We start from the raw sequence: 24,188 nt of genomic DNA on the forward strand, positions 1-24,188 counted from the left end.
CACTTTTCCAGGTAAGTTCCCAGGTAGGGGTGTTACGTTTTCATCAATTTAAATACCCAGCGTAGACAGAACTAGCCTTAGACAAAAGGTCCCTTATAGATACATTTGTTACAATGTTAATCTTTTAATTAAAAATCAATTTAATCCTATTAAACCGATTAAAATATTAAACTTATATTTTCTAATCTCATTAGAAAAGTGATCTTAGGTCTATATGATTCATATTTTAAAACTATTTTAAAAAATGAATATTAACCTAAGGTTTGCATGCAATTCTGAATTATTGATTTTAATTTCTAATTTCAATTAATTATAACAATTTAAATAAATGAAATGAACTAAAATCAAACATTGCATGTAATTGAACTACTTAGTAAATTATAACATTTATAAGTTACCTAAGGTAGTGTCATACTTCATGCAAATTCATTTCATTACTAACTTATATAACAATTATATAATAAGGTAATGAAACTATTAACAACACACTTCAAACATACATTCATACTATATATTATAACTCTTATAATATAAATGATGCATGTATATGTTATTAGTGCATGCATGCATATATTATAACATTTATAATATATGATGCATGAGCATGCTATAAAATTAAATCATGCAAATATATATATTATAACACGTATAATATAAATGCTGCATGAAATTAAATGCATAACCTATGGTGGAATTTAATACTATATGGCATACATTATGACATACAATAATAAAATATAAATCATAAATCACATGCATAATTTAAAAGAAATTAATGGGCCGGGATTGACACCTATTAAAAAAAAATCTAAGTATTACAAGATAATAGCCATTCGGTATAAAATAGGTTAACCGAGACTGGAACCGCTCGAACCGGACAGTGAACTACTCGAACTAGCCATGAATTGGTCCGAAAGAACCCAACAAACTCAAACCAGAGAACCTACGAATAGAATCGGACTAGTAGACCACGAACCATGTGTAAACTGAGGCTGGACCGCGCGTCCTCTTCGTCTCGGAGAGTTGCCCACTGTGTTTTGATCCATCGAAACGCTTTTGATTTTCGGCTCGTTTTCTCCAGAAATTGATCGGGAACATAACAAACGACTCAACAACATAAAATTAAAGACTCCATAACAAACATAACAAACATAACGACTCAACAACATAGGGAACATAACGAACGACTCAACAACACAAAACATGGGCCCTTACTGTTAGTTTCAACAAGCATGTAGTGGAAGAAAACAGAATCATTAAGCACCCTAATCTATTAATTTTAGCTTCAAACTAAACATGTACATAAAATGAAAAGAGGGTTCCATAAATACCTGTTAAGATCTTCTTGAATCTTCAAATTCAACTGCAATCTTCTCCTTTTTTGGTCGTGAACCACCATAACGTCTTCCCTACTATCCTCTAGGATTTTAGATTGAGTTGTGGGACTCAAAATGATATGAATTTAGGGAAGAATTTGAGAGGAGAACAACAAATTTTTGGGTTTGTTAAAGAATACTTCTTCAACCTCTCCAATCTAAAAATTCTCAGCATTGCATGCATTTCTCAACTGAATCTTCTATGTTTTTATTCAACTACAACATACTTCAAGTCTTCATCCAATGAAGACACCACCTGCTTGGTAGATTTAGTAGAATTGGGTGAGTGAGGTGCTTCAACTAAAAGTGGGAAAATCCCACTTTTATGGGTTTTCCAATTTCATTCATTTGTTTTCAATTTCTTAACTATTTTCAAAATCAAAATCCATTTTCAATTTTAATTTCTTTGAATTAAACTAAAAATTTATTAATTTTACAAAAATTAAATTTTCAAATAAAATAAATAATTTAATTATTTATATTAATTTAATATCAAATATTAAATTAATTAAACACCAATTCCAATATAAGGAATCCCTATTCATTTAATTAATATTTAAATCATATTTAAATATTATTCGATTCTCTAATTTTGTTTAATTCTATAATTAAACGTGTAACTATATCGTATATAATTACTGATTCCCTTAATTCGAATTTGAACGTTTCAAATTGACTCATCTTACATTTCTAAGGTTTATTCTATTTGTGAGCTAGTAGAGGGACCTAATGGACATACAGATCATGGGCTCCAACTATCCGAGATTAATTGGCTAAACTTTTTAAACCAAATTAATCCCCATTCGTTAACTACCGGGTCACTCCACTAAAGCTCAGTAGTTGCACTCCCCTTACTGTAGATATATTATTTCCACTCGATATAACCATGATTAGTAAGTTAACCCTTCACAGGTTGTTCGTAATAACGGTCGGGTCAATCACTGCTTCACCCCCGAGATTACATCTTGTTCCTTAAGTCCCACTGATCCTCTAATGAACAATTGGTTTGTGATCCAATCATCAAATCGAGTTCCTCTCGGGCCAATGAGAGGGTGGAGCCCCTTGTTCAAGATCCGGAGTCAGCACTTAAGAGAACAACCTTTCTACAAACCCTAAAAATGGGTAGGAGTAAATTCCATCTTGCACTTTATATCCCCAGCTATCTATCCGGTCTTACTCCTGAAATGGGAGGCTTATTGAGCCAACCCTCATCCATACAAATCTGAGAATAATCCCGAATAAATAGGAGTTCACAGTTAGCGCATGCTTAAGGTTAAGTTACCTAGGTCATCGCTTTGAAATAATCAGTCTTAAATAGTAAACAATGTTATAAAGTAAGATTGACTTATTTCTTGGTCCGATCTTATGCTATAACACCCGAAATTTATTAGTAATGTAATTTCAATAATTTCCTTTAATTGAGGGCTTTTTTGAAATTTTAGACTTTTAAGTGTAACTGATGGAATTTAATTATTTAAAGTGGAAAATTTATGTATGAAATTAATATCAGGAATTAATTTCATTTTGTAAGGAGTTTAATTAAATTCTTTTTTAATTAGAAGTTGAGGGGGAGAAGGATTTAGTAACATAAAATAAAATATAATAGAATAAAATAAACTAAAAATTTTTATTTTGTTTTATTTTATTTTATTAATATTTAATTTATTTATTCTTTTCCTCTCCCTCTCTCGGTGAACGCATAGCCGATCTCACCCAGTCGGCCAGCCTCATCCATCCAAGCGCCGCCCAACCTTTGCCGCCGTCGTTTGTTGTCGGTTTTGTTGTTGGGTAAGTTGTTTGCCATATTGGTTGATATTTTTTGGTTGTCCACTTGATTTTGGTTTCGATTTTTTAATTTACCCATTATGGTTGGTTGCTAGATTTGGAGGTTTCAAGGTTTTGAGATACTGTCCAGTGGGGTTGAAGGTTGTTTTGGTGTGTCATAGGTCGTTTTCCAGCAGATTTGAAGTTGTTTCGAAGGATTTTACTGAGTATGAAGGTTTTGAAACCCTTTTTGGTCGGTTGTTATTACTGGAAATTGGTTATATGATTTTTAATTGTGACTTATGCATAGGTTGGAGTCCATTGGTGAAGTAATAAAATGGATTTGGATTTAGCCTAATTTTTGGGTAAGTCGTATTGGAAAGTTTGGAATGATTGGATGGTTGGATTTGGGCTTAAAAGTTAAAAGTAATTTCTGATTCGTGTTCTATGTTCTAATTTAAGGTTTGTGGGGAGCTAGACTGGAGTTTGTTCGCTTGGACTAATTTTGAGCTTATTAGAGGTAAGTAATGTTACTACTGGAAACTGCCCACGGGCCAGACACTAGTTGTATACTAGCATGACAGATTAATATTATGACAGAACGATAGCGTGACAGACTGATAATATAGTATAATCGGTGTATGTTTTCGTATGAGGACCTGAAAGATTAAATGCACATATAGATACTTGAATGCTAGAATGAGATGATATTTGATTCCATAAGATTGTATTTGATCTGAGGATGTTGAGACGTATATGTATGTTATAGAGTCATGATGTTGAGATGTATATGTATGTTGTAGAACTATGATGTTGAGATGTATATGTATGTTATAGAACCATGTTATGAACTTGTGCTGTTGAGATGGTGATAGTGTTCTCATTGATTAGAATCCACTAGATTTTGTGTTTCCATCGGGATTCACTAGAGGTGGTGGTTTCCTTCAGGATCCACCGTGTTTCCTTCGAGATTCGCTAGAGGTGGTGCTTTCCTTCGGGATTCACCAGAGGTTATGTTTCCTTCGGGATTCACTAGAGGTGGTGGTTTTCTTTGAGATCCCCCAAAGGTTGTGTTTCCATCGAGATTCACTAGAGGTGGTGGTTTCCTTTGGGATCCACCAGAGGTTGTGTTTCCTTCGGGATTCACTAGAGGTGGTGGTTTTCTTTGGGATCCACCAGAGGTTGTGTTTCCTTTGGGATTCATTAGAGTTAGTGCTTTCCTTCGGGATTCACCAGAGATTGTAGATCCTATGGGACTTACTAGAGGTAATGGGTATACTTAATTATAGTAGGATCAAAATCAGTTATTCATGTATGAGTCCCATGATGACCAGAGGAGTTTTTATGTTCCACCGGAGGTAGGCATCTAGAGGACATAAATGCTTAGCTTGACCTCAGTAGTGGGGTTACTTACTGAGTATTTTATACTCATCATTTCTCATGTTGTTGTTTCAGGTAAGGGTAAAGATGCACCGGCGACTGACAAGAGAAATCCTTGATCGAGCCATCGGGGACTAGTTTACATGCTTGCACTCATATTTTAATATTTCTATTATGTTTTACATTTTCAGTTTTGAAATTCGAGATTACCGTTTAAGTTTTGTTTTTAGACTTATTTGTTTCTTTTCATGATTTATAGGTATCCTATCTTTTGACAATAAGTATTTGAATTTAATGTGAATATTTGTAGTTATCTCATTTATTTAGCATTTATTTCATTATAAAAAGAATGTCGTTTTAACTTACATGCATGCATGTGTTAGTAACGACCTAGCTTGAGTCCTAGGGGGTCAGGTCGTTACATATGCAAACTCATTGCATAGGATACCTCAATTCCTCATGTCAATACATGAACGAATCAGAATAACTTCGTTTGTAGCACTTTACAACAAATTGTAACAGCTACAGAGTGGGCCACATCCGATAGTATTATCAGAATAAGGTACTCATTTTTAGTCATATACTATAGACCGTTTGGACTATTTACTGAACTTGATCCACTATTATGCATCCACATAAAGTTCAAGTATTCATATAATAGCCATAGATCTCTAGTTTATTGGATTTAGTCTTTACAAGTACAATTTACATATTCAACAACAGTTTTATTGAATAAACATCAATAACATCTTTATTGATATTAGAATAGGTTTAACATTATAAACTGCGAGTTTTAGGACATATAACCCAACACTTACAAAACAAATTTGAAAATTAAACAACGAATCTATATTGCCCAATCCCCAAACCATCATTAATTGCAAATAAACATTCATAGTATCCATTTCATGAATAATACAAAATGCTTAAACCCACCATAAACTATAAAATTATTCTGAAATTTTGGAAAAATTTGGGCCAAAAACCCTGCTCTGATACCAATTGAAGGAATCATGTTAGAGGTTCTCGAGTGGAAGTGGGGATCGGATCCAAATCCCAAAATTCACAATATATAAAACTTTATAATAAAAGAACAAAATCATGTATTTAATTCAGAAAAAAATATAGCATGCTCACAAATGAAATACAGAAATAAAAATGGGTTTGAAACTTTGAAGATCGTTCTTCAATGGAAAATCCCTTGAACTCCAATTGGATTCGTGAAGAAGACCTTGGTATTCTCTAGGTGAGAATCCAAGAGGATGTGGGTATCTGCCTATTTTGGATAAGGGAGATAAGAGATTGAGAGAAGAGAAAAGACAATAGTTAGGGGAGATCGATTTATTTACATAACCCTTCTATAAAACACAAAAAGGAAGAAGATGAAGCAACTATTCAACTTCCTTCTACTAACATGTTGTAGAGAGAAAAAGAGGGAGACAGTTACAACTCCATCCCTAAAACTGTTTAAAAAAATAAAAATCAAATTAATATTAATAAAAACTTTAATATATAATTATTTGATAACTACTTTACATATAATATATATTAAACTATATGTTATGCCAAATAAAACATATAACATATAGTTTAATATTGTATCCAATACAATATAACCGATAGTTTAGTTCTCTCAACAATGATATTTAATATAAATTTCATTTATATTAAATTTAATTATATGAATCCAGTTTCATATAATTAATATTTGAATCATATTCAAATATTTATTTCCTCTTAAATATTTTTCATATTATAATATATCAATATATTATAGTAATTATATAATTAAAATTAAATTAATTATATCATATGTAATTAATTCCCTCGATTAATTTGAACAATTCAAATTAATCCAAAAACTGATTCTCATTTATTCCCGTTGAGCTATTGAGAGAATCTCATGAGCCTGTAGCTTAAAGCTCTAACGGTACGTGAATAATTAATTAAACTTTTTAATTAAATTATTCATTATCCGTTAACTGTTGGGTACTCCACTAAAGACCGATAACTACACTCTTCGCACTACAGATATATTTCTATGTCCATTGGATATAACCAGTCAACATTACGATGGCCTTTCACAAATTGCTCGTAAGTACAGCTGAGTCAAAATTAACGTTCTCCCCTTGTAGTTACATCTATCTTCTTAAGTACTACTGATCCCTCTAATGAACAATAAATCATAGTTCAACTATGATCAAACCCTTCTCGGGCCAGGAGAGTGTGTGATGCCACATTGTTCAAGCCTTGGAATCAGTCCTTAAGGGAGTAATTTAGCTACTTACCTCGACATTAGGGAAGGAGCGAATTTCTTCTTGTGTAGCTGTGTTCTCAACTCCCCAATCAGAAGAATCCCCAAAATAGTAGGCTTATTGAGTCGGCGATCTGACCACTCTCACCCATACAAATCAAAGGACCTCCTTCATAGGGAGGAGTTCAAAACTCACTTAGGATTCATGTCATGTTACCTATAGTCATCCTGGTGAAATGTAAGTCTCTATTATAAATGTCGTTCATAATAGAGACTAAATATTTCGTGATCCGGTCTTATACAAACTCCTTTGTATAGAATATCCCCGCTCACGTATCTCCACATGAATGATCAGGATCAGATCATTTGTAACACTTTACAACAGTTGTAACATCTACAAAGCATGCCATACTCATAGTGTCACTAGGATAAGGTATCAAGCCTTATCCATCTACTACAGACCATTTAAGTTATCACTTAAACATGATCCACCCGTATGTCTTTACATACATGTTTAAGCTACAAGATAACCTTGGATGTTATTTTATTGGTTTGTGGTTAATGAAACTCAAATTGAAACAAAACATCATATATTTTATTAAATAAATAAGATGTTTGTACAATACAATTACAAACTATAGGACCCTATGAGATTTAGGACACCAACCCTAACAGGTCTATGTGAAATCAATTTAAAACCATTTAAAATCAATTTAACCTATGTTTGCATGCAACTCTTGATTATAGATTTTAATTCTAATAGCAAACTTATAACACTTATAAAGATTAATGAAATAATTGAAACCTATACATGAATCTAAAGACATACTTAAAAAAAAAAATAACAATTATATTTTTCTAAAGTGGTGTCATGCTTCATGCATCTCTATTTTCATTACAGAATACATAACAATTATATAATCAAGCAATGAAAATTGAATAATATTCATCAATCCATCCATACTATATATTATAACACTTATAATATAAAATGATTGTTGCGACTCGATGGTCGATGCCATTAATTCGACTCCGAACCGGAACAAAAGAAAAATTTATAATTACCCGAACTAATCCTATTACTACTAAAACGTAGCAATAGTGGTAACTACGAGGTCGAACCACAGAGAAGTGAAAAATTAATTTCTTTTGCATTAGATTTGACTGCGGAAAAATAGTAAAAACTGAGTTTTGGTTTGTGGTTTTGAGATTGAAAATATGTAAGTAAAAAGTAAAATGTGATGGATATATGAAACGGTAATGAATTCGTTTAGTTCTCGGATCAAGTAGCCATTCAATGCAAATTAAATCATTGTTTCAATCAAAATATCATATGTTCGAATTATGCATGCGTAGCTACTAAATCGGTGCGAATTAACTAATCTCTATAAGCCCGAAAATCAATTAGTCCGAATCGATCAAGCGTCCTAATTCATAGTTGAGGTTGGAAAGCTGTGCCCTAACTAACCTACATGCTCCTAAATGCAATTGGGTCTTCAGCGACCATAAAAAACTAGAAACACATGCATTAAGATTCAAGATTCAACTATGTTGATCAAATGTTAGGAAAGCCATGTTCAAATAATCAATTTGTTCTTAAATCTAGATTAAACGTGTGATACAAAGATTCAAGATTAGTCTAGAAACCTAAGCATGCTCATCTAATCAGTGCTACAAGGGTAAATTCAAAGCATGGACGATACAAGGATGCGTGCGAGCTCAAATTTAACTAGCTAAGATATGCATTCATGATAGAGGTGTCAATCCACATATAAAAGCAAATCTAAATTAAATAAGATTTAAGAAAAACATAATTCTAGATCAAAGCATAAAACTTGGACTAAAACTCATCAAAATACAAAGAGTTCTTAATCCAAGAACTAATCGAAGGATTACCTCATTGATTCATGGACAAACCAATGAAATATAGTCCAATAAATGGTCATAATCTGAAAAATAAAATAAATCTAACCTAAAGACACTAAAAATTAAAGGGAATAAAAGAAGAAAATAAGTTTGATTTTGGCCTCCATGCTTCAGCCCCAAGAGTCGGCCTAAACCTCTCAAAATTCAGCATATATGACCTAGGGCTAAGGAGAAGTATTTATAGAAATCCATCGCAGCGTTGCAACGCTCATTCGTGCGCACGACCCTTGCTCTTCCGTCAAATGTCGTAGCATTGCAACGCTGAGCATTCTGTCCTCAAGTGTTGGGCTGAAGCATTGTGATGCATTGTAATGCTTGTGTTGATGAAAATCCGGAGCGTTGTGACGCTGTGGGTAGCGTTGCAAAGTTGCGCCCATTGCCAGAAACTCGCCACTCGATGTTGGATGACTCGGTACTCGATCCTCATTCACTTGGTAGCGTTTTCTTGATTACTTGACAGCTTCTTACTCGATAGTACTCGATGGGGCTCGATGGCTACCTCAAACTTGGTGGAACTCGATGGTTTTTTTTTTAATCTTTTCAACTCTTTTGAAGTCCGGATGTTCAAATTGATTTCAAATTACTTCAAATTAATCTCGTTCTGCACCAAATGATTAATTCTACCTCTTGATTGCTCGATACCTACAAAATAGGAAAATAAACACATAAAGTCCACTAATGAGCCTGAATTAAGCTAGAGATATTAGCTCTTTTTGAGAGCTAACAATGAGGCATGGACATGTTATAAATGCATGCTATCATATAATATAACAATTGTCTTAAATATGATGCATGAACATGCTTAATTGAATCATGCAACTATATAATATAACATTTATATTACAATGATACAAATGTTTATCCTATGGTGAGATTTTTATACTATGTGGCATACACTATGCAATATAATAAATAAACCACACATCACATGTATAATAAAATTATAAAAGCAACATTGGACCGAAATTAGTATCCTAAACATTAGTTAAATTAATATAAAACTTACATTAGTTTAATTAATGGAAAAAAATAAAATAATCAATTATTACAAATTAATAAGTAATAAATACGTAAAATAGCAAAACTGCCTTCAGGTAAGTATGAAACACGATTTGGAACTGCAACCTGACGTGCGCTACCATGTTCAGAGCTTCACAACACTTCAGTTGGGCGTTGCGATGCTGGCTTTTGTGCTATCGTAGAACACCTTTACGCTGCTTGCAGCATCACAATGCTCTGTATAGCATAGCAATGCTGTGACTGGAATATAATGACGCTCAATGTAGCGTAGCAACGCTGTGGCTGCAGTATAGCGACGTTGGCTTTCTGCCTTACAACATAGGGTGAGCATTGCGACACTCTTGCCTTACGTTCTAAGGCACAATGCATCCTCTACTTCACCTGTTCATCCTTTTTGCTCAATTCTTGCTCCAAATTTCTCCAAATTGAAGCCAAAATCTCAACATGAACTACACGGACTAAATATAGACTTAATTGCAAAAATTAAATGCCTAAAAATATACCGGGCCCTTACAAATCGACTAAATTAAAGCATGAAATTCTATGCCAATTTCGGAACATCAAAGTGCAAACCATAAATATCTAAAATGTAGATTAAACGCCCACCAAAAACTCTGAATTGATATCCGACAAGGGAAATCAGAGATATAACCTAGCTCTGATACCAATTGAAGAGTTTGGAATATCCGAAGCGAAAGTAATTGATTTTCGTTGTGTCCCAATTTCTTTCTACAAAACACAAAATTTGGAGTGACAGAAATCAAGATAAACTAAAATTAATTAAGCATGCATTTCTATTGTGATTTACAGAGAGGAGAAAGGGATCAAGAGACTAACTCTTGAAGAATCAAAATCTTCACGTTTCCTCTCCAATAGCATGAACAATCCACTGGTTCTCTCGATCTTTCGAACTCGAATGGAACTCTACAACACGAACAACAACACTTGCCCAAAATGAACTCCACCATAAATCTTCTCGGTTATTCTCAAGGATGAGAATCAATAGAGAGGCGTGGGCTTCTATTTCTTAACTTTGTTGAAGGGAGAATAATTCTAATGAAAATGGCAGTTATATCTCTGTGTTATCACGTATAAGAGGTTAAAGAGGTTGAGGGAGTTAAAATAACTCCCTCCCATTTTTTGATTTAAAAAAATTCAGAATTCAAAATTTTGAATATATATGTGTGTATATATATATACATAAAAACTAATTTAATATATATCATATTAAAATATATGTTTTATAACATATAACACATAACCTATAGTTTATAATATCACATATAATATAACCTATAGTTGATTATCCTCTTATATAATCTACAGTATTAATATGAATAATGTATCATATATGAACCTATAGATTAAAGCTCAAACGATACTTGATTAATTAATTTAACTCGTTGATTAAATTAATAAACCCTCAATAACTATTGGTCACTCCACTAAAGACCGACAACTGGACTCTTTGCACTATAGATATATTTTTGTGTCCATTGGATATAACCAATCAACAATGCATTGACTCTTCACAAAATGCTCGTAAGTACAGTTGGATTAAAATTACCATTTTATCTATGTAATTACATCTAACTCCTTAAGTACCACTGATCCCTCTAATGAATAAGTAGTTATAATCCAACTATAACCGAACCCCTCTCGAGCCAGGAGAGGGTGTGGTGCTAAGGGAGCAATCTATCTACTTACCCTAATAGTAGGGAGGCAGTGAATTCCTTCTTGTGTAACTGTGTTCCCAACTCTCCAATTAGACGAATCTCTAAAATGGTAGGCATATTGAGTCGACAGATCTGGCCATTCTCAACCATACAAATCAAAAGACTGCCCTCATAGATAGGAGTTCACAATTCACTCAGGATTCAGGTCAAGCCACCTATGATCATCTTGGTGAAATATAAGTCTCTTCTAGCAATTGTTTATAAAGAGAGACTATTCATTTCGTGGTCCGGTCTTATACAAACTTTTTGTATAGGATACACGCTCACATTTCTCCACATGAACATGATCAGGATCAAATTATTTTTATCACTTTACAACAATTGTAACAACTACAATGCGGGTCGTATCTGTAGTGTCACCAAGATAAGGTACCAAGCCTTATCCATCTACTACAGACTGTTCATGTTATCACTTAAATATGATCCACCTGTATGTCTCCACATACATGTTTAAGTTACATCCGCTACTACAAAATAGGGCTTTGATGTCAGTTTAAAACTGGTGTCGGTTGAAAGCAGACATTGAAGATTATGTTATAAAAGGTTTTTAATGTCGGTTTTAAACCGACATTATAGATAACCAAGATTAAGAAATTTATTTAATTCACACTTTACTCAGTGTCGTAAGGCTACACTTAGTATGTTTGTATTACCTCTATAAGGTTTGCCTCAAATTATCTGACTTTGCCAAGACGATAGTGACCAATCCAAGCTTTTGGGGTCAGAACAAGTACTTGGGTTGTACTCTTCATTTACAAACATGAATTAATTTGCACTTCATTTAGCTCATAGGTAACATCTTGTAAATGATAAATGTTATCCGAGCACTTCATTTAGTTATTATATCTAAAATAAGATGTTTTTGTATTTATTTACGAAACATTCTAGCCTACGTTTTGAAGTTTAGACTGAAATTGACTTAACACTATTTTACTTCTTTTCACAGTTGATTTTTCCAAAAGCACAACTGCAAGTTACTATTTTAAAAGCTACAACAATCTCAAATGTAACCTAAATTACTCTCCGTCGAGCTAAAACTCAAATCAAAGAACAATCTAAATAATAAAAACATTAAACATTCAATTTACCACCAAGATTGCAACATGAAAATCTTCATTAAAATTAAATAATAAAGTACTAGAAAAAACTAGTTTTAAGAGGTCTAAATTTACTTTCTTTTTTTAGGAGGTACCACTTTCAATCATTATTACAATCAAAGGAAACAAATATAAAACAAACCATGACTTTTTACTCCAAATCCAGTGACTGAGAAATAGTAAAAAGAAAAGAAAAAAAAAAAAACTAATTTTAGCATTCAATTTTCTAAATTTAACAAATAAGCAGAGTCCTATAAAGAGGCCTTCTCTTCTCCTCAAACAATCATCCCATCACCAAATAAGAAATTAAGAAAAAAAAACACTATAAAATTAAGTTGTAAGAAAATAGAATAAAAGCTTACAAAATAAAATGGGAAAGAAGATGATGGCAGTGTTTCTAATGTGCATTCTGGTGGTGGCTGCACTGGAAATCTCCACCGTTGCCGCCGGCGAGGAGGCCAATGCTAAGTGCGAGGGAAATTGCGGCGGAGTTGGTAATTCTCCAAATATCCCAAGGAAAAAATCACTTTTTAGCCGCATTTACGGTAAGTTCTAAGCTTTTCATGATGTCACTTCAGTTTTAATTTTAATTTAAAAAATAGTGTGATTTTTACTATTTGTTGTGTTCGATGAATTATAAAATGTAAATCTTTCTTGATTTTAATTTTTTTCCCAGATAAACTACGCATCAAGATGCCCCAATGATGATTGAGGATTAAAGATAGAAGAGCTATCAAGAATAGTGATGGGATTGGTGTAGAAGATGATGTACATTTTATTTTTTTAATATTTCTTTCCTTTGTGAGAGGAATTTCTGACCTTCCTTTATCCTCTTTCATTTTTATTTTGTAATGTCTTTGATTCAATTAAAAAAAAAAAAAACGTTTGCCTTTTGAAATGTTTGTGTGTTTATTTTTTCTTCATTGTTCTTAGACCAACAAAATCCCCTTCCAATTTGCCATTTTAATTAAAGAATTGACTTTCTGAAACCAATAGTTGCATAGACAGATAATTATAAATATTATTTGAAACCCACAACAAGATCTTGTTGTCAACTATGTTCATGTAAATCCCTTAACCCAAAGATGTGTTTAATAAGTTCCACATTTTGAATTTTTTCTAATATTTGGACTTATTAGAAGAATATTGACGTTTAAGAAAAATTAGCAAAAACAAGTGCTTTTGAAACAATTAAACAAAAAACATGTTTCTTTTTTCGGGAAATTGTAATGTGGAGCAAAAAAGTATTTGCAAATATAACAATAGTTTTCTAAAATTGCAAATATATTAAAAAATATAAATCGAATTCCCGGTTGTTTCATTTTTATGATTTTAACTGCATTTATGTACTAGTAGGTGTATCTTATGTACTTTATATTTTGGTATATCAGTCAACTGATTTACATTATATTTGGTATATTAATCAATTGATAAACTTTATGTAAAAAATATTGTTTATACAAGTTATATAGCATGACATTAATTGTGTTATGGTCAACATGGTTTGTTCTGTTAGGTTGTATGTCATAAAACTTGCAGTTTGTAAAGTTAAACATTTTCTATTATCAATAAAGATGTTATTCAACATTTATTCAATAAAGTTGTTATTGAATTTTTAAATTGCACTTATAAAGACTAAATCTAATAAACTAAGATCCATGACTATTATATGAATACTTAAATTTTATGTGGAGACATAAAGATGGATCAAGTTCGATTAAATAACCAAAATGGTTTATGTATACGAATAAGGTTGGGTGCCTTATTCTGGTAACACTACTGGATGCAGTCCACTTTGTAGATGTTACATTCGATTGTAAAGTGTTACAAACAAAGTGATATTGATTCGTTCATGTATTGACATGAGGAGTGGGGACGTCTTATGCAATGAGTTTGCATAAGATCGGACCAAGAAATAAGTCACTCTTATTTTATAACGTTATTTTTTATTTAGTACTGACTATTTCGCTTAGATGACCTAGGTAACTTGATCTTAATCCTGAGTTAACTATGAACTCCTGTTTATTCGGGATTATTCTTAGATTTGCATAGGTGAGGGTTGGCTCAATAGCGTCGGCTCAATAGTCTCCCATTTCTCAGGGGTAAGACTAGGTAGATAGTTGGGAACATAGCGTGCAAGACAGAATTCACGCCTACCTGATTTAGGGATAGGAGAAAGGTTGTTTTCTTAAGTGCTAAATCTAGGTCTTGAACAAGGGGCCCCACCCTGTCATTGACCCAAAAGGGATCCAGTTTAATGATTGGATAAAAAACTAATTGTGTATTAGAGGATCAGTGGAATTTAAGGAGCAAGATGTATTTTTGGGGGGTAAAACAACATATTGACCCAGTTGTTATTACGAACAAACTATGAAGGGTCGACTTACTGATTATGATTAAATCAAGTCGACACAAATATATCTACAACGAGGAGAGTGCAACTATCGAGCTATAATGGTGTGACTCGGTAGTTAACGAATATTGATTAATTCGGTCTAAAGAGTTTTAGCCAATTAATCTCAAATCGTTGGAGCTCATGATCTGTAGATCCATAAAGTCTCTCTACTAGCTTGTAAAACATGAACATCTTGGATTATTATATCGAGTGAATTTGAAATGAATTCAATATTTAGTGTTCAAATTGAATTTAAATTTGAAATGTTGAAATTGTTTTTAGGGCTTTCAATTTGAAGTGTTCAAATTGTAATTAGGGTTTGAATAATTATATTCGATATAATTAAACGTTTAATTTTATCGAAATTAAACGAAATTAGAGAATTTAAAATATTTAATATTGATTTAAATGTTCATTACATGAATATGATTCATGTTCAAAGTTAGGTGTTTGATTAATTTAATATTTGATATTAAATTATTATTTAATTAAATAAAAATCAATATAATCTTTCAATTTTAATTTAGTTTTAGAAATTGAAGTTTAATATGATTTTATTTTGAAATAAATCAAATTTAAAATTGAAAAATAAAGATCGATATTGGACTTTTCCAATTTTTAGGAAAACTTGAGTTGGATTCACTTAATTCTAACATCTAGCCCATTAGCAAGTAAGAAGAAGGTGTCAATCAGCATTAGAGCTGATTAGTTGCATGTATCTCATACATAAAACACCTCAATTTGATATGAGATGTAGAGATTTTTGCTGAAAAACTTGTTTTCTATAGAAAATTATTTTTCCTCACAAACCCTCTCTAATCCCTTCACATTTCACTTCAGTCTTGAGTTCCAACACTCAAATTGAAGGTTGAGAATAGTAAAGAAGATCTCTTGATGGTTCACTGAAGATTTGAAGCTAAGATTTCGTGAAGAGAAGCTTGGATTTGGCAGAATTCTTCAAAGGTGTGTTTTCTCATGAAGCCCTTTTCTGAAAATTTGTTTTTGCATGCTTTTAGAACTCAAATTAAATGTAATTAGGATGCTTATTTATTATGATTGCTTCCGTTGCATGCCTCTACGTCCCATCATGTTCGACTGTGATAAATATTATTTTTTAATGTTTTCTCGTGTTGAAAGTTTGGAATACCTCGAAGTGGAAGCAATTATGTGTCCCGATTCGTTTTACACAACATTTAGAGTGACGAAAACCAAGATAAACTAAAATTAATTAAGCATGCATTTCTACTGTGATTCATAGAAAGGAGAAAGGACCGAGAGACTAAGCATTATAGAATCAAAATCTTCACGTTGCCTCTCCAACAACACGAACAGTCCACTGGTTCTTTCGATCTCTCGAACTTGAATGAAACTCGATAGCACGAACAACAACACTTACCCAAAATGAGCACCACCACTAATCTTCTTCGTTATTTTCAAGGATGAGAATTAATAGAGAGGTGTGGACTTCTATTTCTTAATTTTGATGAAGGAAGAATAATTTTTTTGAGATAGATTGAGAGCAATTCACAGAGATCAAAATGGTCGAAAATTGATGAAAATATCAGTTATATCTATGTGTTATCACATATGAGAGGTTAAATGGGTTGAGAGAGTTACTAAAATAACTCCCTCCCCTTTTTTTTTTTAATTTAAAAGAAAACTCAAAATTCAAAATTTTGAGTTATGAATATATACATATACATATATATATAAACTCATTTAATATATATATTATATTAAATTATATGTTATATTACATATAATATAACTTATAATTTATTATTCTCTCATATAATTTATAGTATTAATATGAATCATATTCATATTAATTTTAACATATAATTTTTAATATGAATTACATTCATATAAATAATATTTGGATCAATTAAAATATTTATTTCTCTCATTAAAACTTTATATTATAATGTATCATATACATTATAGTAATTATATCTTATAAAATTAATTCTTAATTAATTTCAACAATTCAAATTAATAAAAAATTAATTTAGTTTTCCTTAATCCTTATTGAGCTGGCAAAGGGATCTTATGGACCTATAGATTAAAGCTCAAATGATACTTGATTAATTAATTAAACTCTTTAATTAAATTAATCAACCTTTATTAACTGCTGGTCACTTCACTAAAGACCAAAAGTTGCACTCTTTGCACTATAGATATATTTTTGTGTCCATCAGATATAACCAATCAACAATGCGTTGGCTCTTCACAAAATACTCGTAAGTACAGTTGAGTCAAACTTGTCATTTTACCCCTGTAGTTACATTTAACTCCTTAAGTACCACTGATCCATCTAATGAACAAGTAGTTATTGTCCAACTATAATCGAACCCCTCTCGAGCCAGGAGAGGGTGCGGCGCCACATTATTCAAGCCCTGGAATCAACCCTTAATGGAGCAATCTATCTATTTACCCTAACAATAGGGAAGAAGTGAATTTCTTCTTGTATAATTGTATTTCCAGCTCCTAAACGAATCCCCAAAATGGTAGGCATATTGAGTCGGTGAATTTGGCCACTCTCACCCATACAAATCAAAGGCCCACCCTCATAGGCAGGATTTCACAAGTTAGGATTCAAGTCATGTCACCTATGGTCATCCTGGTGAAATGTAAGTCTCTTCTAGCAATGGTGTTATAAAGAGGGACTATACATTTTGTGATCTTTTTTATATAAACTCTTTGTATAGGATACCTCCACTCACATGTCTCCATATGAATGATCAAGATCAGATCATTTGTAGCATTTGACAACAGTTGTAACAACTGCAAAACGTGCCTTGTCACAAAAATAAGGTACCCAACCTTATCCATTTACTGTAGACCATTCAGGTTATCACTTAAACATGATCCACCTGTATGTCTTCACATACATATTTAAGTTACATCTAATAACCTTATATCTTAGTTTATTGGTTTTTGGGTTAATGCAACTAAATATCAAATAAAATACAACTTATTATATTTGATAAATAATAAGTTTGTACAAATACAATTACAAACTATAAGACCACAGGATTTAGAGCATCAACCCCAACAATCTTCCACTTGTCCTAAAGCTAGTGGGGTATACAAACATAAAGTAAAATTACAAGGTACAATACAAAAAAAAAACAAGGAAATAGGGCATACATTATGTGCCTAGTAAAATCTCCCACTTACCTTAAACTAAATGAGACTTGTCTCGTAGACCCTCTAGGTAACCCTCGAACATTTTAGCCGTAAGAGCCTTTGTAAATGGAATAGCAACATTGTGCTTCGAAGCGATCTTCGTGACGATCACGTCTCTTTGATGCACAATCTCTCGTATAAAATGATACTTACGGCCTACGTGTTTTACACACTTATAGCTTCTGGGCTCCTTGGTATTCGCCACAACACCACTATTATAAAAATAAAGGGTGATGAGCTTTGACATATCTGGAACAACTTCCAGATCAATAAATTTTTTTTTAAGCCATACAACCTCCTTGGTAGCTTCACAAGTTGCTATATATTCTGTCTTAATGGTAGAGTCAGCTATGCAACCTTGCTTAGTACTCCTCTAGACTACAACTCTTTTGTTAAGAGTGAACACTGATTCTATAGTGGATTGCATACATCAAGCTACCAATAGTCGATGCATAGGGGATCTGTCTAATCTCCTCAACTTCTTGAGGTGTCTTAGGACACTGTTCCTTAGACAAGATAATTTCATGCTTGAAAGGTAATAAACCTCTCTTGGAATTCTGCTCGAATATTTGACAAGCATCTTGTCAATGTACAATGCCCGAGACAAAACCAATGTTTTGTTCTTACGATTCCTAAAGAATTGGATCCCAAGAACAAACTGCGCCTCTCCCAAATCTTTCATTTGGAACTGCACCACTAATCACTGCTTTACATCAGTCAGTAAACCTACATCATTTCCAATGAGTGGGATATCGTGTACATACAATACTAGGAAAACTATTGAATTGTTGATGATTTTCTTGTAGACACAAGGCTCATCAACATTCTAATCAAAGTCATAAGATTTGATCATAGTATCAAACCTTATACTTCATGATTGAGAAGCTTGTTCCATTCCATAAATGGACCGATTAAGCTTGAAACCTTTTGCTCTTGACCTTAGAAGATGAATCCCTCTGGTTGTTGCATAAATATGGTCTCCTCCAGATTGTCATTCAGAAAGGTAGTCTTGACGTCCATTTGACAAATCTCATAGTCATAATATGTGACAATGGACAAAAGTATTTAGATAGACTTTAACATGGCAATAGGTGCTAAAGTTTTCTCATAGTCATCTCCTCCAACCTAGGTATAATCCTTTACCACCAGTCTAGCCTTAGAGGTTTACACCTTACCATCAACACCCCTTTTTCTCTTGTAGAACCACTTACAACCTATAGGTTTAACCCCATCAGGTTGATCTACAAGATCCAGACTGAATGAAGTACATCGACTTCATTTTGAGATCCATAGTTTTGATTCATTCATCTTTGTTCACATCCTTCATTGCCTGTTTATAGAACAATGGATCCTCAACCTCACCATCAGATACGACAGTTAGGGTTTCTGTTAAACCCATATAATGAATAGGAGGATTCAAAACCCTCCCACTAGTTGAGGTTCCCTTAACGATTGAGGTGGATGTGATTGACTAGATGAATCGACATAAAAAACTCTTATTAATGTACTAGGCTCTTCAACAACTCTTGTTGAAGGTTTAGTAGTTTGATTCGAAAGCTCGTTTAACACTATCTTATTGCGTGACTTATGCCCCCTGATGTGGTCCTCTTCTAAAAATGTAGTATTTGTCGACACAAATACTTTATTATGTTGAGGATCATAGAAGTAACCATCTCTTGTTCCTTTGGGGTAGCCTATAAATAGGCATAGGTTCCAATTTCTTAGGATCAGCTTAAAGCACATCTACTAGGCAACCTCAAATTCTGAAATGGCGTAATACCTTTATGACTAATCCATAATTCCAAAGGTGTTCCATACAAACTCTTGGATGGAACATAGTTCAAAATATAAGCTATAGTTTGTATTGCAAACCCTAAAACAAAATAAGTAAATGAGTGCAACTCATCATAGATCGAACCATGTCAAACAAGGTTCATTTTGTCCTTTCTGATACACCAATCTGCTGAGGTATACTAGGTGCTGAAAATTGTGATATAATTCCATCTTTTATCAAATAGTCGTGGAATTTTAAATCCATATACTCTCCACCTCGATCAGTTCAAAGTTTCTTGATTGTTTTATCTAATGTATTCTCAACTTCAACCTTGTACTCGTTGAACTTTTCAAAAGCTTCAAACTTGTGTTGCATTCGGTAAACATACCCATACTTAGAATAATCATCTATAAAAGAGATTAAATATATAAATCCTCCTCTTACCTCAACATTCATAGAACTACAAAGGTCCAAAAGTACAAGTTCCAAGGGTTCTTTGGCTCTATGACATTTTTCAGGAAAAGGTCTTTTAGTCATTTTGCCTTCAAGGCATGACTCAAACACTGGTAAAGAATTTTCTTCAAATTCACTTAGAAGAACATTCTTGACCAACCTCTCAATCATATTGAGATTTATGTGACCAAGGTACCGAAGTTGGGACATTTTCTTTAGGAGATACTTTTTGTTTTTTTTTTTTTCTAGTTACTACAGTTTTGAACATTTCAGTATTAAGGAGGGCCTTAGATGCTAACGAACTTAGCATATAAAGATTACTTTCTAGGTTCACTAAACAAATATATACACCATTTTTATAAATAAACACTTCATTCATAAGAAAATTGACAGAATAAGATTGTTCGAGCGATGTTGTAATAGAAATAAGGTTTCATTTCATATTTGGAACAACATTTAGTCATCTCACCAGTCCTGAGCTGCTGTTAGGAACTCATTCCCTAAGAAGGAGAACAAACACGATTAGTGGCCTGATTCAATTATCCAGACTTAATCATCATTCTCCCCTAAGCAAGTTACCAATACTAGTAAATCATATTTACCTTGTTTGGCTTTCCTCTTTTTTGCCAAATACATGAGACAATTCCTCTTCCAATATCCCTCCTGATTGCAATGGCAGCGGATTCCCTTGGCAACCTTGGCTTTTCTACCCCTCTGGATCGTAGCAGGGTTAGCTTTCCCCTAATCTCCCTTCTTCTTCTTCCACTTTTTGGTGCCAGAAAAAGAAGGTACAAAATTCCTTCTAGAGGTCGAACCTTTATGGAACTTTTTTGTGGAAGTGGTAATATTTGCCTTTCCCTTCTGCTTCTTGACTTTCATTAATGACTGATAAGTCTGTAGCTCATTAAGAAGGGTGGTCAGGTTGTAGTCTAGCTTGTTCATGACATCGTTACTATGGAAGTGGAGGAAACACTCAGTTAGAGTCTCTAGGATGAAGCTAACCTGACTAGCTTCGTCAATGACAGACTCATTCATCTCAACTACTTTATAGTGGACCATCATGTTCAGAACATGTTCTCGAACAGTTGTCCCCTCGTTCACACGGGTATTAAAGATAAATTTAAGAGCATTGTGTCAAAGTTGGATGGACGGTTGCGCAAACATCTTCTTCAAGGAGTCAATGATCTCACGAATTGTGGCCATGGTTTTATGCTTCTTGGCTAAGACCTTAGATAAGCTTGTGAAAATATACGTTTCAGCCTTTTCGTTTGCCTTAACCCATCTTTCATATGCCTCTTGAACATTTAAGGGTATATTAGTGATACACACAAACAATTCCCCGACAACGGTGCCAAAAACCTGATGTGAAACACGCAAGTGTACGCAGTGAAATTATAATAGTTTAAAGTGGCATGAAAGGTTGTGATGGATTACATAAGCATGAAACAGAAGCAAACAAAATCAGTTACATTTAATTTGAGTTTTAAAGCATGCATTTTTAGAAAATCACAAGTAGGTTTCATGCTACATACCTCTTGATGAATTCTTGAAATTCCAAGCTATTCTTCACTCCAATTCATCTCCAAATCAACCGTGAAACATGAAGAAATCTTTTCTACTATTCTCAGCTTGTTTGATTAGTAGATTTGATGAATTTGTGAGGTAAAACTGTATGTTTATGTGAGGAAGAAGATAAAGTTGTAGAAACTTCTTCTTAACAACTCATCCACACCTTTCTCAGCAAAATTTAGAAAGTATTAAACAACTCTATCATGTAAGCACTTCTAATCTCTTTAATGGCCAATAGCAATTTTTGTGCGCAAACTTTTCGACGAGCGAAAGCACCAAAACGGGTCCAGGGGTTAAGAACTATGAAAAAGAGCTGTGTGCCAGATGGTTTTGAGAATTGAGCTTGTTAGGTGCCCCACACGTCTCCCGGGACCCAATTTTTGTCCGCAAACGTTTCGACGGGCGAAAGCACGAAATAGACCCATGGGTTAAGGACTACGAGAAAAAGTCATGTGCCCGACGATTTTGGGAATAAATATCGTTTGGTGTCCCAAATGGCTTTCGGGACCCTACGCGGATGCTCGGGGGCCCAATTTTTGTGCGTGGACTTTTCGACGGGTGAAAGTGCGAAAAGTGACCCACGGGTTATGAACTATGAAAAAAAGGCTTGTGCCAAACAGTTTTGGGAACCGAGCTCATTTGGTGCCCCACACATCTCTCGGGGCCCAATAGGGCTGCCCCGGGGCTTCATTTTTATGCACGAACTTTCTGATGAGCGAAAACGCGAAAAAGACCCAAGGGTTAAAAACTATGAGAAAAATCCACTTGCCATACGGTTTTGGGAACAGATCTCGTTTGGTACCCAAACGGCTTCTGGGGCCCCATGGGGCCCAATTTTTGTGTGGGAACTTTCTGGCGGGCGAAAGCGTGAAAATGGACACAAGGGTTAAGAATTATGAAAAAAACCGTGTGCGAGACAGTTTTGGGAACGGAGCTTGTTTGGTACCCCAAACGGCTCTCCGAGCCCTGCGGGGCTGCCCCAAGGCTCAATTTTTGTGGGCGAACTTTTCGGCTGGTGAAACCACGAAAACGGATCAAGGGGTTACGAATTATGAAAGAAAGCCGTGTGCGAGACAGTTTTGGAAACGGAGCACGTTTGGTGCCTCGAATGGCTCTCGGGGCCCTGCGAGGCAACCCCGGGGCTAAGTTTTTTTGCGCGAACTTTTTGGCTGGCGAAAGCACGAGAACGGACCCAGGGGTTAAGAACTATGAAAAAAAGTCGTGTACCAGACGATTTTGGGAACGGAGCTCGTTTGGTGTCCCAAACAGCTCTCAGGGCCCCAAGGCTAAGAAGTATTAAAAAAAACATGGCTAAGAAGTATTAAAAAAAGCCGGGTGCCAGATGATTTTTGGAACGAAACTAGTTTGGTGCCCCAAATGGATTTTGGGGCCCCACGAGTCTGCCACGGGGACAAATTTTTGTGTCGAAAGTGCAAAAACGGACCTAGGGGTTAAGAGCTACGAAAAAAAGGCATGTGGCAAATGGTTTTAGTAACGAAGCTCGTTTGGTGCCCTAAATGGCTCTTGAGGCCTTGCGGGGTTGCCCAGGACACAATATTTGTACTGAAAGTGCAAAAAGGGACCCGGGGGTTCAGGACTATGAAATAAAGCTGGGTGCCAGACGGTTTTAGGGATGGAGCTAGTTTTGTGCCCCAAATGGCTTTCAGGGCCCCACGGGCTGCCACGGGGCAAACTTTTTATGCCTAAAGCGTGAAAACGGGTTAAGAGTTATGAAAAAAAGCCACGTGCCTGATAATTTTGGCAACAGAGCTTGTTTAGTGCCCCAAACGGCTCCCGGGGCCCCTCTGGACTGCCTTAGGGTCCAATTTTTGTGTGCAAACTTTCTAATGGGTGGAAGTGCAAACACGAACTCAGGGGTTAAGAACTATGAAAAGAAAGCCGTGTGCCAGACGGTTTTGGAAAGGAGCTCGTTTGGTGCCCTAAACGGCTTACAGGGCCAAATTGTTGTGTGCGAACTTTCCAGTGGGTGAAAGCGCGAAATCGGATCCAGGGGTTAAGAACTATAAAAAAAAGTCATGTGCCACACAATTTTGGCAACAGAGTTCGTTTTGTGTTCCAAATGGCTCTTGGGGCCCCACGGGGTTGCCATGAGACCAAATTTTTGTGCACAAACTTTCCGACGGGGAAAAGCACAAAAACGAACCCAGGGGTTAGGAACTACGAAAAAAGGCCTTGTGCTAGACAATTTTGGTCACGGAGCTCTTTTGGTGCCCCAAATAGTTCTCGAGGCCCCG

General features: G+C 34.4%; 1 long non-coding RNA gene across 1 annotated transcript; it reads left to right on the forward strand.

Moving 5' to 3' along the window:
• Positions 1-3,416: 3,416 nt before the first annotated feature.
• On the forward strand, positions 3,417-4,839 carry LOC150032124 (uncharacterized). Its single transcript, XR_016524979.1, has 3 exons — positions 3,417-3,505; positions 3,603-3,660; positions 4,596-4,839. It is a non-coding gene; the product is annotated as an uncharacterized LOC150032124 (long non-coding RNA).
• The last annotated feature ends 19,349 nt before the right edge of the window (positions 4,840-24,188 follow it).

The sequence above is a fragment of the Benincasa hispida genome, chromosome 12 (genome assembly GCF_027475165.1).
Source record: "Benincasa hispida cultivar pf3 chromosome 12, pf3_genome.v1.1, whole genome shotgun sequence".
Taxonomy (NCBI): domain Eukaryota; kingdom Viridiplantae; phylum Streptophyta; class Magnoliopsida; order Cucurbitales; family Cucurbitaceae; genus Benincasa; species Benincasa hispida.